Here is a 15308-nt window from a genome sequence, read left to right on the forward strand (position 1 = left end):
CCAATTAGATCGAAGGTGCTGAAACAAAAATGTTTATGCTTTTATAAAATAAATCATTCTATAACTATAATACAAATCTCTTATTTTACGAAAAATGAAACTTAAAGATTATAATTTTAAAATATATAAATTTTTATTTATCTTAATGAACAATTGAAACAAAGGCTTCACACTGCCCCATTGTTTGCAAGCAATAAATATACTTAACTTTAGTTTCTCCAAGTCTTCTGCCCCCACATAAATATTTACAGCCTTGCCTAACGAATTTAACTTGCTGATTTTCCACGGCGAACGCCTATTTGAATGAATAAGAATGCAAAAAGTATTTTAAATTTTTTTATCGCACTGCCCCTTCGTTTGTAAGCAATTAATTAACTTAAATTAAGTTGCTATAAATCTTATGCCCCCGCATGAATATTTTCAGCCTTAACAAACGAATTCTACTTGCTGATTTTCCACGGCGAACGCCTATTTGCATGTATAAGGATGCGGAAAGTTTTTTGATTTTTTTTTTGTGCACTGTTCTATCGTTTGTAAGCAAAAAATTTACTTAACTTAAGTTTCTCCAAGTCTTCTGCCCCCACATGAATATTTTCAGCCTTAACAAACGAATTCAACTAGCTTATTTTCCACGGCGAACGCTATTTGCATGTATAAGGATGCGGGAAATTATTTAATTTTTTTTCTCACACTGCCCCGTCGTTTGTAAGCAATAAATTTACTTTTCTTAAGTTGCTCCAAGTCTTCTGCCCCCACAAGAATATTTTCAGCCTTAACAAACGAATTCAACTAGCTTATTTTCCACGGCGAAAGCCTATTTGCATGTATAAGGATGCGGGAAATTATTTAATTTTTTTTCTCACACTGCCCCGTCGTTTGTAAGCAATAAATTTACTTTTCTTAAGTTGCTCCAAGTCTTCTGCCCCCACATGAATATTTTCATTCTTAACAAACGAATTCAACTTGCTGATTTTCCACGGCGAATGCCTATTTGCATGTATAAGGATGCGGGAAGTTTTTTCATTTTTTTTCTCACACTGCCCCATTGTTTGTAAGCAATAAATTTACTTTTCTTAAGTTGCTCCAAGTCTTCTGCCCCCACATGAATATTTTCATTCTTAACAAACGAATTCAACTAGCTTATTTTCCACGGCGAAAGCCTATTTGCATGTATAAGGATGCGGAAAGTTTTTTCATTTTTTTTCTTTGCACTGTATCATCGTTTGTAAGCAATAAATTTACTTAACTTAAGTTTCTCCAAGTCTTCTGCCCCCACATGAATATTTTCAGCCTTAACAAACGAATTCAACTAGCTTATTTTCCACGGCGAACGCCTATTTGCATGTATAAGTATGCGGGAAGTTTTTTTTATTTTTTTTCTCACACTGCCCCGTCGTTTGTAAGCAATAAATTTACTTTTCTTTAGTTGCTCCAAGTCTTCTGCCCCCACAAAAATATTTTCAGCCTTAACAAACGAATTCAACTAGCTTATTTTCCACGGCGAAAACCTATTTGCATGTATAAGGATGCGGGAAATTATTTAATTTTTTTTTGCTCACACTGCCCCGTCGTTTGTAAGCAATAAATTTACTTTTCTTAAGTTGCTCCAAGTCTTCTGCCCCCACATGAATATTTTCAGCCTTAACAAACGAATTCAACTAGATTATTTTCCACGGCGAAAGCCTATTTGCATGTATAAGGATGCGGGAAATTATTTAATTTTTTTTGCTCACACTGCCCCGTCGTTTGTAAGCAATAAATTTACTTTTCTTAAGTTGCTCCAAGTCTTCTGCCCCCACATGAAAATTTTCAGCCTTAACAAAAGAATTCAACTTGCTGATTTTCCACGGCGAATGCCTATTTGCATGTATAAGGATGCGGGAAGTTTTTTTATTTTTTTTCTCACACTGCCCCGTCGTTTGTAAGCAATAAATTTACTTTTCTTAAGTTGCTCCAAGTCTTCTGCCCCCACATGAATATTTTCAGCCTTAACAAACGAATTCAACTAGCTTATTTTCCTCGGCGAACGCCTATTTGCATGTATAAGGATGCGGAAAGTTTTTTCATTTTTTTTCTTTGCACTGTATCATCGTTTGTAAGCAATAAATTTACTTAACTTAAGTTTCTCCAAGTCTTCTGCCCCCACATGAATATTTTCAGCCTTAACAAACGAATTCAACTAGCTTATTTTCCACGGCGAACGCCTATTTGCATGTATAAATATGCGGGAAGTTTTTTTTATTTTTTTTCTCACACTGCCCCGTCGTTTGTAAGCAATAAATTTACTTTTCTTTAGTTGCTCCAAGTCTTCTGCCCCCACAAGAATATTTTCAGCCTTAACAAACGAATTCAACTAGCTTATTTTCCACGGCGAAAGCCTATTTGCATGTATAAGGATGCGGGAAATTATTTAATTTTTTTTTGCTCACACTGCCCCGTCGTTTGTAAGCAATAAATTTACTTTTCTTAAGTTGCTCCAAGTCTTCTGCCCCCACATGAATATTTTCAGCCTTAACAAACGAATTCAACTAGCTTATTTTCCACGGCGAAAGCCTATTTGCATGTATAAGGATGCGGGAAATTATTTAATTTTTTTTGCTCACACTGCCCCGTCGTTTGTAAGCAATAAATTTACTTTTCTTAAGTTGCTCCAAGTCTTCTGCCCCCACATGAAAATTTTCAGCCTTAACAAAAGAATTCAACTTGCTGATTTTCCACGGCGAATGCCTATTTGCATGTATAAGGATGCGGGAAGTTTTTTTTATTTTTTTTCTCACACTGCCCCGTCGTTTGTAAGCAATAAATTTACTTTTCTTTAGTTGCTCCAAGTCTTCTGCCCCCACAAGAATATTTTCAGCCTTAACAAACGAATTCAACTAGCTTATTTTCCACGGCGAAAGCCTATTTGCATGTATAAGGATGCGGGAAATTATTTAATTTTTTTTTGCTCACACTGCCCCGTCGTTTGTAAGCAATAAATTTACTTTTCTTAAGTTGCTCCAAGTCTTCTGCCCCCACATGAATATTTTCAGCCTTAACAAACGAATTCAACTAGCTTATTTTCCTCGGCGAACGCCTATTTGCATGTATAAGTATGCGGGAAGTTTTTTTAATTGTTTTTCTCACACTGCCCCGTCGTTTGTAAGCAATAAATTTACTTTTCTTTAGTTGCTCCAAGTCTTCTGCCCCCACAAGAATATTTTCAGCCTTAACAAACGAATTCAACTAGCTTATTTTCCACGGCGAAAGCCTATTTGCATGTATAAGGATGCGGGAAATTATTTAATTTTTTTTTGCTCACACTGCCCCGTCGTTTGTAAGCAATAAATTTACTTTTCTTAAGTTGCTCCAAGTCTTCTGCCCCCACATGAATATTTTCAGCCTTAACAAACGAATTCAACTAGCTTATTTTCCACGGCGAATGCCTATTTGCATGTATAAGGATGCGGGAAGTTTTTTCATTTTTTTTCTCACACTGCCCCATTGTTTGTAGGCAATAAATTTACTTTTCTTAAGTTGCTCCAAGTCTTCTGCCCCCACATGAATATTTTCATTCTTAACAAACGAATTCAACTTGCTGATTTTCCACGGCGAATGCCTATTTGCATGTATAAGGATGCGGGAAGTTTTTTTTTTTTTTTCTCACACTGCCCCGTCGTTTGTAAGCAATAAATTTACTTTTCTTTAGTTGCTCCAAGTCTTCTGCACCCACAAGAATATTTTCAGCCTTAACAAACGAATTCAACTAGCTTATTTTCCACGGCGAAAGCCTATTTGCATGTATAAGGATGCGGGAAGTTTTTTTATTTTTTTTTCTCACACTGCCCCGTCGTTTGTAAGCAATAAATTTACTTTTCTTAAGTTGCTCCAAGTCTTCTGCCCCCACATGAATATTTTCAGCCTTAACAAACGAATTCAACTAGCTTATTTTCCACGGCGAAAGCCTATTTGCATGTATAAGGATGCGGGAAATTATTTAATTTTTTTTGCTCACACTGCCCCGTCGTTTGTAAGCAATAAATTTACTTTTCTTAAGTTGCTCCAAGTCTTCTGCCCCCACATGAATATTTTCATTCTTAACAAACGAATTCAACTTACTGATTTTCCACGGCGAATGCCTATTTGCATGTATAAGGATGCGGGAAGTTTTTTCATTTTTTTTCTCACACTGCCCCATTGTTTGTAAGCAATAAATTTACTTTTCTTAAGTTGCTCCAAGTCTTCTGCCCCCACATGAATATTTTCATTCTTAACAAACGAATTCAACTTGCTGATTTTCCACGGCGAATGCCTATTTGCATGTATAAGGATGCGGGAAGTTTTTTTATTTTTTTTTCTCACACTGCCCCGTCGTTTGTAAGCAATAAATTTACTTTTCTTTAGTTGCTCCAAGTCTTCTGCACCCACAAGAATATTTTCAGCCTTAACAAACGAATTAAACTAGCTTATTTTCCACGGCGAAAGCCTATTTGCATGTATAAGGATGCGGGAAGTTTTTTTATTTTTTTTTCTCACACTGCCCCGTCGTTTGTAAGCAATAAATTTACTTTTCTTAAGTTGCTCCAAGTCTTCTGCCCCCACATGAATATTTTCAGCCTTAACAAACGAATTCAACTTGCTGATTTTCCACGGCGAAAGCCTATTTGCATGTATAAGGATGCGGGAAATTAGTTAATTTTTTTTGCTCACACTGCCCCGTCGTTTGTAAGCAATAAATTTACTTTTCTTAAGTTGCTCCAAGTCTTCTGCCCCCACATGAATATTTTCATTCTTAACAAACGAATTCAACTTGCTGATTTTCCACGGCGAATGCCTATTTGCATGTATAAGGATGCGGGAAGTTTTTTTATTTTTTTTCTCACACTGCCCCGTCGTTTGTAAGCAATAAATTTACTTTTCTTAAGTTGCTCCAAGTCTTCTGCCCCCACATGAAGATTTTCAGCCTTAACAAAAGAATTCAACTTGCTGATTTTCCACGACGAATGCCTATTTGCATGTATAAGGATGCGGGAAGTTTTTTTATTTTTTTTCTCACACTGCCCCGTCGTTTGTAAGCAATAAATTTACTTTTCTTAAGTTGCTCCAAGTCTTCTGCCCCCTTATGAAAATTTTCAGCCTTAACAAAAGAATTCAACTTGCTGATTTTCCACGGCGAATGCCTATTTGCATGTATAAGGATGCGGGAAGTTTTTTCATTTTTTTTCTCACACTGCCCCATTGTTTGCAAGCCATAAATTTACTTAACTTAAGTTTCTCCAAGTCTTCTGCCCCCACATGAATATTTTCAGCCTTAACAAACGAATTCAACTAGCTTATTTTCCACGGCGAATGCCTATTTGCATGTATAAGGATGCGGGAAATTTTTTTATTTTTTTTCTCACACTGCCCCGTCGTTTGTAAGCAATAAATTTACTTTTCTTAAGTTGCTCCAAGTCCTCTGCCCCCACATGAATATTTTCAGCCTTAACAAACGAATTCAACTAGCTTATTTTCCTCGGCGAACGCCTATTTGCATGTATAAGGATTCGGAAAGTTTTTTCATTTTTTTTCTCACACTGCCCCATTGTTTGCAAGCAATAAATTTACTTTTCTTTAGTTGCTCCAAGTCTTCTGCCCCCACATGAATATTTTCAGCCTTAACAAAAGAATTCAACTAGCTTATTTTCCTCGGCGAACGCCTTGTTGCATGTATAAGGATGCGGGAAGTTTTTTAATTTTTTTTCTCGCACTGCCCCGTCGTTTGTAAGCAATAAATTTACTTAACTTAAGTATCTCCAAGTCTTCTTCCCCCACATGAATATTTTCAGCCTTAACAAACGAATTCAACTAGCTTATTTTCCACGGCGAACGCCTATTTGCATGTATAAGGATGCGGGAAGTTTTTTTATTTTTTTTTCTCACACTGCCCCGTCGTTTGTAAGCAATAAATTTACTTTTCTTAAGTTGCTCCAAGTCCTCTGCCCCCACATGAATATTTTCATTCTTAACAAACGAATTCAACTTGCTGATTTTCCACGGCGAAAGCCTATTTGCATGTATAAGGATGCGGGAAATTAGTTAATTTTTTTTGCTCACACTGCCCCGTCGTTTGTAAGCAATAAATTTACTTTTCTTAAGTTGCTCCAAGTCTTCTGCCCCCACATGAATATTTTCATTCTTAACAAACGAATTCAACTTGCTGATTTTCCACGGCGAATGCCTATTTGCATGTATAAGGATGCGGGAAGTTTTTTTATTTTTTTTCTCACACTGCCCCGTCGTTTGTAAGCAATAAATTTACTTTTCTTAAGTTGCTCCAAGTCTTCTGCCCCCACATGAAAATTTTCAGCCTTAACAAAAGAATTCAACTTGCTGATTTTCCACGGCGAATGCCTATTTGCATGTATAAGGATGCGGGAAGTTTTTTTATTTTTTTTCTCACACTGCCCCGTCGTTTGTAAGCAATAAATTTACTTTTCTTAAGTTGCTCCAAGTCTTCTGCCCCCTTATGAAAATTTTCAGCCTTAACAAAAGAATTCAACTTGCTGATTTTCCACGGCGAATGCCTATTTGCATGTATAAGGATGCGGGAAGTTTTTTCATTTTTTTTCTCACACTGCCCCATTGTTTGCAAGCCATAAATTTACTTAACTTAAGTTTCTCCAAGTCTTCTGCCCCCACATGAATATTTTCAGCCTTAACAAACGAATTCAACTAGCTTATTTTCAACGGCGAACGCCTATTTGCGTGTATAAGGATGCGGGAAATTTTTTTATTTTTTTTCTCACACTGCTCCGTCGTTTGTAAGCAATAAATTTACTTTTCTTAAGTTGCTCCAAGTCCTCTGCCCCCACATGAATATTTTCAGCCTTAACAAACGAATTCAACTAGCTTATTTTCCTCGGCGAACGCCTTGTTGCATGTATAAGGATGCGGGAAGTTTTTTCATTTTTTTTCTCGCACTGCCCCGTCGTTTGTAAGCAATAAATTTACTTAACTTAAGTATCTCCAAGTCTTCTTCCCCCACATGAATATTTTCAGCCTTAACAAACGAATTCAACTTGCTGATTTTCCACGGCGAAAGCCTATTTGCATGTATAAGGATGCGGGAAATTTTTTAATTTTTTTCTCACACTGCCCCGTCGTTTGTAAGCAATAAATTTACTTTTCTTTAGTTGCTCCAAGTCTTCTGCCCCCACATGAATATTTTCAGCCTTAACAAACGAATTCAACTAGCTTATTTTCCACGGCGAACGCCTATTTGCATGTATAAGGATGCGGGAAGTTTTTTTATTTTTTTTTCTCACACTGCCCCGTCGTTTGTAAGCAATAAATTTACTTTTCTTTAGTTGCTCCAAGTCTTCTGCCCCCACATGAATATTTTCAGCCTTAACAAACGAATTCAACAAGCTTATTTTCCACGGCGAACGCCTATTTGCATGTATAAGGATGCGGGAAGTTTTTTTATTTTTTTTTCTCACACTGCCCCGTCGTTTGTAAGCAATAAATTTACTTTTCTTTAGTTGCTCCAAGTCTTCTGCACCCACAAGAATATTTTCAGCCTTAACAAACGAATTAAACTAGCTTATTTTCCACGGCGAAAGCCTATTTGCATGTATAAGGATGCGGGAAGTTTTTTTATTTTTTTTTCTCACACTGCCCCGTCGTTTGTAAGCAATAAATTTACTTTTCTTAAGTTGCTCCAAGTCTTCTGCCCCCACATGAATATTTTCAGCCTTAACAAACGAATTCAACTAGCTTATTTTCCACGGCGAACGCCTTGTTGCATGTATAAGGATGCGGGAAGTTTTTTCATTTTTTTTCTCACACTGCTCCGTCGTTTGTAAGCAATAAATTTACTTTTCTTAAGTTGCTCCAAGTCCTCTGCCCCCACATGAATATTTTCAGCCTTAACAAACGAATTCAACTAGCTTATTTTCCTCGGCGAACGCCTTGTTGCATGTATAAGGATGCGGGAAGTTTTTTCATTTTTTTTCTCGCACTGCCCCGTCGTTTGTAAGCAATAAATTTACTTAACTTAAGTATCTCCAAGTCTTCTTCCCCCACATGAATATTTTCAGCCTTAACAAACGAATTCAACTTGCTGATTTTCCACGGCGAAAGCCTATTTGCATGTATAAGGATGCGGGAAATTTTTTAATTTTTTTCTCACACTGATCCGTCGTTTGTAAGCAATAAATTTACTTTTCTTTAGTTGCTCCAAGTCTTCTGCCCCCACATGAATATTTTCAGCCTTAACAAACGAATTCAACTAGCTTATTTTCCACGGCGAACGCCTATTTGCATGTATAAGGATGCGGGAAGTTTTTTTATTTTTTTTTCTCACACTGCCCCGTCGTTTGTAAGCAATAAATTTACTTTTCTTTAGTTGCTCCAAGTCTTCTGCCCCCACATGAATATTTTCAGCCTTAACAAACGAATTCAACAAGCTTATTTTCCACGGCGAACGCCTATTTGCATGTATAAGGATGCGGGAAGTTTTTTTATTTTTTTTTCTCACACTGCCCCGTCGTTTGTAAGCAATAAATTTACTTTTCTTTAGTTGCTCCAAGTCTTCTGCACCCACAAGAATATTTTCAGCCTTAACAAACGAATTAAACTAGCTTATTTTCCACGGCGAAAGCCTATTTGCATGTATAAGGATGCGGGAAGTTTTTTTATTTTTTTTTCTCACACTGCCCCGTCGTTTGTAAGCAATAAATTTACTTTTCTTAAGTTGCTCCAAGTCTTCTGCCCCCACATGAATATTTTCAGCCTTAACAAACGAATTCAACTTGCTGATTTTCCACGGCGAAAGCCTATTTGCATGTATAAGGATGCGGGAAATTAGTTAATTTTTTTTGCTCACACTGCCCCGTCGTTTGTAAGCAATAAATTTACTTTTCTTAAGTTGCTCCAAGTCTTCTGCCCCCACATGAATATTTTCATTCTTAACAAACGAATTCAACTTGCTGATTTTCCACGGCGAATGCCTATTTGCATGTATAAGGATGCGGGAAGTTTTTTTATTTTTTTTCTCACACTGCCCCGTCGTTTGTAAGCAATAAATTTACTTTTCTTAAGTTGCTCCAAGTCTTCAGCCCCCACATGAAAATTTTCAGCCTTAACAAAAGAATTCAACTTGCTGATTTTCCACGGCGAATGCCTATTTGCATGTATAAGGATGCGGGAAGTTTTTTTATTTTTTTTCTCACACTGCCCCGTCGTTTGTAAGCAATAAATTTACTTTTCTTAAGTTGCTCCAAGTCTTCTGCCCCCTTATGAAAATTTTCAGCCTTAACAAAAGAATTCAACTTGCTGATTTTCCACGGCGAATGCCTATTTGCATGTATAAGGATGCGGGAAGTTTTTTCATTTTTTTTCTCACACTGCCCCATTGTTTGCAAGCCATAAATTTACTTAACTTAAGTATCTCCAAGTCTTCTGCCCCCACATGAATATTTTCAGCCTTAACAAACGAATTCAACTAGCTTATTTTCCACGGCGAACGCCTATTTGCGTGTATAAGGATGCGGGAAATTTTTTTATTTTTTTTCTCACACTGCCCCGTCGTTTGTAAGCAATAAATTTACTTTTCTTAAGTTGCTCCAAGTCCTCTGCCCCCACATGAATATTTTCAGCCTTAACAAACGAATTCAACTAGCTTATTTTCCTCGGCGAACGCCTATTTGCATGTATAAGGATTCGGAAAGTTTTTTCATTTTTTTTCTCACACTGCCCCATTGTTTGCAAGCAATAAATTTACTTTTCTTTAGTTGCTCCAAGTCTTCTGCCCCCACATGAATATTTTCAGCCTTAACAAAAGAATTCAACTAGCTTATTTTCCTCGGCGAACGCCTTGTTGCATGTATAAGGATGCGGGAAGTTTTTTCATTTTTTTTCTCGCACTGCCCCGTCGTTTGTAAGCAATAAATTTACTTAACTTAAGTATCTCCAAGTCTTCTTCCCCCACATGAATATTTTCAGCCTTAACAAACGAATTCAACTTGCTGATTTTCCACGGCGAACGCCTATTTGCATGTATAAGGATGCGGGAAATTTTTTAATTTTTTTCACACACTGCCCCGTCGTTTGTAAGCAATAAATTTACTTTTCTTTAGTTGCTCCAAGTCTTCTGCCCCCACATGAATATTTTCAGCCTTAACAAACGAATTCAACTAGCTTATTTTCCACGGCGAACGCCTATTTGCATGTATAAGGATGCGGGAAGTTTTTTAATTTTTTTTCTCACACTGCCCCGTCGATTGTAAGCAATAAATTTACTTTTCTTTAGTTGCTCCAAGTCTTCTGCCCCCACATGAATATTTTCAGCCTTAACAAACGAATTCAACTAGCTTATTTTCCACGACGAACGCCTATTTGCATGTATAAGGATGCGGGAAGTTTTTTTATTTTTTTTTCTCACACTGCCCCGTCGTTTGTAAGCAATAAATTTACTTTTCTTAAGTTGCTCCAAGTCTTCTGCCCCCACATGAATATTTTCATTCTTAACAAACGAATTCAACTTGCTGATTTTCCACGGCGAAAGCCTATTTGCATGTATAAGGATGCGGGAAATTAGTTAATTTTTTTTGCTCACACTGCCCCGTCGTTTGTAAGCAATAAATTTACTTTTCTTAAGTTGCTCCAAGTCTTCTGCCCCCACATGAATATTTTCATTCTTAACAAACGAATTCAACTTGCTGATTTTCCACGGCGAATGCCTATTTGCATGTATAAGGATGCGGGAAGTTTTTTTATTTTTTTTCTCACACTGCCCCGTCGTTTGTAAGCAATAAATTTACTTTTCTTAAGTTGCTCCAAGTCTTCTGCCCCCTTATGAAAATTTTCAGCCTTAACAAAAGAATTCAACTTGCTGATTTTCCACGGCGAATGCCTATTTGCATGTATAAGGATGCGGGAAGTTTTTTCATTTTTTTTCTCACACTGCCCCATTGTTTGCAAGCCATAAATTTACTTAACTTAAGTTTCTCCAAGTCTTCTGCCCCCACATGAATATTTTCAGCCTTAACAAACGAATTCAACTAGCTTATTTTCCACGGCGAATGCCTATTTGCATGTATAAGGATGCGGGAAATTTTTTTATTTTTTTTCTCACACTGCCCCGTCGTTTGTAAGCAATAAATTTACTTTTCTTAAGTTGCTCCAAGTCCTCTGCCCCCACATGAATATTTTCAGCCTTAACAAACGAATTCAACTAGCTTATTTTCCTCGGCGAACGCCTATTTGCATGTATAAGGATTCGGAAAGTTTTTTCATTTTTTTTCTCACACTGCCCCATTGTTTGCAAGCAATAAATTTACTTTTCTTTAGTTGCTCCAAGTCTTCTGCCCCCACATGAATATTTTCAGCCTTAACAAAAGAATTCAACTAGCTTATTTTCCTCGGCGAACGCCTTGTTGCATGTATAAGGATGCGGGAAGTTTTTTCATTTTTTTTCTCGCACTGCCCCGTCGTTTGTAAGCAATAAATTTACTTAACTTAAGTATCTCCAAGTCTTCTTCCCCCACATGAATATTTTCAGCCTTAACAAACGAATTCAACTTGCTGATTTTCCACGGCGAACGCCTATTTGCATGTATAAGGATGCGGGAAATTTTTTAATTTTTTTCACACACTGCCCCGTCGTTTGTAAGCAATAAATTTACTTTTCTTTAGTTGCTCCAAGTCTTCTGCCCCCACATGAATATTTTCAGCCTTAACAAACGAATTCAACTAGCTTATTTTCCACGGCGAACGCCTATTTGCATGTATAAGGATGCGGGAAGTTTTTTAATTTTTTTTCTCACACTGCCCCGTCGTTTGTAAGCAATAAATTTACTTTTCTTTAGTTGCTCCAAGTCTTCTGCCCCCACATGAATATTTTCAGCCTTAACAAACGAATTCAACTAGCTTATTTTCCACGACGAACGCCTATTTGCATGTATAAGGATGCGGGAAGTTTTTTTATTTTTTTTTCTCACACTGCCCCGTCGTTTGTAAGCAATAAATTTACTTTTCTTAAGTTGCTCCAAGTCTTCTGCCCCCACATGAATATTTTCATTCTTAACAAACGAATTCAACTTGCTGATTTTCCACGGCGAAAGCCTATTTGCATGTATAAGGATGCGGGAAATTAGTTAATTTTTTTTGCTCACACTGCCCCGTCGTTTGTAAGCAATAAATTTACTTTTCTTAAGTTGCTCCAAGTCTTCTGCCCCCACATGAATATTTTCATTCTTAACAAACGAATTCAACTTGCTGATTTTCCACGGCGAATGCCTATTTGCATGTATAAGGATGCGGGAAGTTTTTTTATTTTTTTTCTCACACTGCCCCGTCGTTTGTAAGCAATAAATTTACTTTTCTTAAGTTGCTCCAAGTCTTCTGCCCCCACATGAAAATTTTCAGCCTTAACAAAAGAATTCAACTTGCTGATTTTCCACGGCGAATGCCTATTTGCATGTATAAGGATGCGGGAAGTTTTTTTATTTTTTTTCTCACACTGCTCCGTCGTTTGTAAGCAATAAATTTACTTTTCTTAAGTTGCTCCAAGTCCTCTGCCCCCACATGAATATTTTCAGCCTTAACAAAAGAATTCAACTTGCTGATTTTCCACGGCGAATGCCTATTTGCATGTATAAGGATGCGGGAAGTTTTTTCATTTTTTTTCTCACACTGCCCCATTGTTTGCAAGCCATAAATTTACTTAACTTAAGTTTCTCCAAGTCTTCTGCCCCCACATGAATATTTTCAGCCTTAACAAACGAATTCAACTAGCTTATTTTCCACGGCGAACGCCTATTTGCGTGTATAAGGATGCGGGAAATTTTTTTATTTTTTTTCTCACACTGCTCCGTCGTTTGTAAGCAATAAATTTACTTTTCTTAAGTTGCTCCAAGTCCTCTGCCCCCACATGAATATTTTCAGCCTTAACAAACGAATTCAACTAGCTTATTTTCCTCGGCGAACGCCTTGTTGCATGTATAAGGATGCGGGAAGTTTTTTCATTTTTTTTCTCGCACTGCCCCGTCGTTTGTAAGCAATAAATTTACTTAACTTAAGTATCTCCAAGTCTTCTTCCCCCACATGAATATTTTCAGCCTTAACAAACGAATTCAACTTGCTGATTTTCCACGGCGAAAGCCTATTTGCATGTATAAGGATGCGGGAAATTTTTTAATTTTTTTCTCACACTGCCCCGTCGTTTGTAAGCAATAAATTTACTTTTCTTTAGTTGCTCCAAGTCTTCTGCCCCCACATGAATATTTTCAGCCTTAACAAACGAATTCAACTAGCTTATTTTCCTCGGCGAACGCCTATTTGCATGTATAAGGATGCGTGAAGTTTTTTCATTTTTTTTCTCACACTGCCCCATTGTTTGCAAGCAATAAATTTACTTTTCTTTAGTTGCTCCAAGTCTTCTGCCCCCACATGAATATTTTCAGCCTTAACAAAAGAATTCAACTAGCTTATTTTCCTCGGCGAACGCCTTGTTGCATGTATAAGGATGCGGGAAGTTTTTTCATTTTTTTTCTCGCACTGCCCCGTCGTTTGTAAGCAATAAATTTACTTTTCTTTAGTTGCTCCAAGTCTTCTGCCCCCACATGAATATTTTCAGCCTTAACAAACGAATTCAACTAGCTTATTTTCCACGGCGAAAGCCTATTTGCATGTATAAGGATGCGGGAAATTATTTAATTTTTTTTGCTCACACTGCCCCGTCGTTTGTAAGCAATAAATTTACTTAACTTAAGTTTCTCCAAGTCTTCTGCCCCCACATGAATATTTTCAGCCTTAACAAACGAATTCAACTTGCTTATTTTCCACGGCGAACGCCTATTTGCGTGTATAAGGATGCGGGAAATTTTTTTATTTTTTTTTCTCACACTGCCCCATTGTTTGCAAGCAATAAATTTACTTTTCTTTAGTTGCTCCAAGTCTTCTGCCCCCACATGAATATTTTCAGCCTTAACAAACGAATTATACTTGCTTATTTTCCACGGCGAACGCTATTTGCATGTATAAGGATGCGGGAAGTTTTTTAATTTTTTTCTTGCAATGCCCTGTCGTTTGTAAGCAATTAATTCATTTAACGTTAATTGCCCCGCGTCAAATGCCCCCGCGTGAAAAATGTCAGGCTTTTGGTTTTTTCTAAAATTAAATTTATTGTTCTGGTGCATGAATGAAATTTCAAACGCGCCGTCCTACTGACCGAGTCTATATTTAAAGTTTTATTCTTGATTAAAATCATGAATGTTTTTTTTTTCATTATTTAGCACGATTTAAATTAAGAATCTAGCTTGTAATATTGACTCAGTTCGGTCAGCGCGTATGATTGAAGTTCTTTAATTCACCAGAACAATTAAATTTTGTCTGTAGAGGTTAAATGAAAAAAAGTTAAATTCTTGATTTTCCCGTACCCTTTCTACGTGCGTGGCACCAATAACGCGCATTGCTTCTTCCTCTGGTAATCTTTTTTTTTTTTTAGTTTTATATTCTCTTGGAAAAATATACAACAGCATGTGATAAAAATATCAAAATTAATTATGATTGAAGTTTTTTCTTCATAATTTACAACACAATTGCAGTTGGAAATATGAAATTAAAAATGATAAAATAATTTAGTGATTTGCTATATATTATTCATGACTATCAAACGGAGAAAACATAAATAAATTTAATAAACAATTAAGTGGAGGAGTTGAAGTAGTTTTTATTTACATAAGTAATTTGAAGCTACCATTATAAATATATAAAATGTAATTATATTAATTAAATTTTTATGAGCTTTATAAAAATTTAAAATGGTTTCCAGCGATCAATTAGCAAATTTGCTTATATTTGAAAATAGTTTTCCGCTAGTGAATAATTAAAATATAGCCGAAATATAAAAGCGCGGAAGGTAAAATGCAAAAATTACCCTTGATAAAAATCAAACTCCTTTTTCCTTAGCCTCTGGTTGGTAATTTAATTGAAGTTCACGCAATTAATATACATTGAATTTGAAATTCCATGAAGATTCAATTATGAAAAAATCTAAAGCATGGCATAATTAGTTGAAATGAAAATGCTAGGATAACTAATCATTTTCCAATGCTGTCTATAATTTTGTGAAATATATAGTTAAGGCATAATTTAAAAAAATAATAATTTAATCGTTACAAGTTTACGTATGAGGTTTGCTAGTGGGTATATGCGGTAGTTGCAAGTGCAAGTCAACATAATTTTTTTTTCAGTAATAACCATTTTTATAGCGCTCTTCCCTTCCCTCAAAACGTTGATAAGGAAATTTGTGGCTGATCAACTCCTCATAAGAATCTATATCA

This window comes from Neocloeon triangulifer, unplaced genomic scaffold (genome assembly GCF_031216515.1).
Source record: "Neocloeon triangulifer isolate White Clay Creek 2 clone unplaced genomic scaffold, ASM3121651v1 ptg000014l, whole genome shotgun sequence".
Taxonomy (NCBI): domain Eukaryota; kingdom Metazoa; phylum Arthropoda; class Insecta; order Ephemeroptera; family Baetidae; genus Neocloeon; species Neocloeon triangulifer.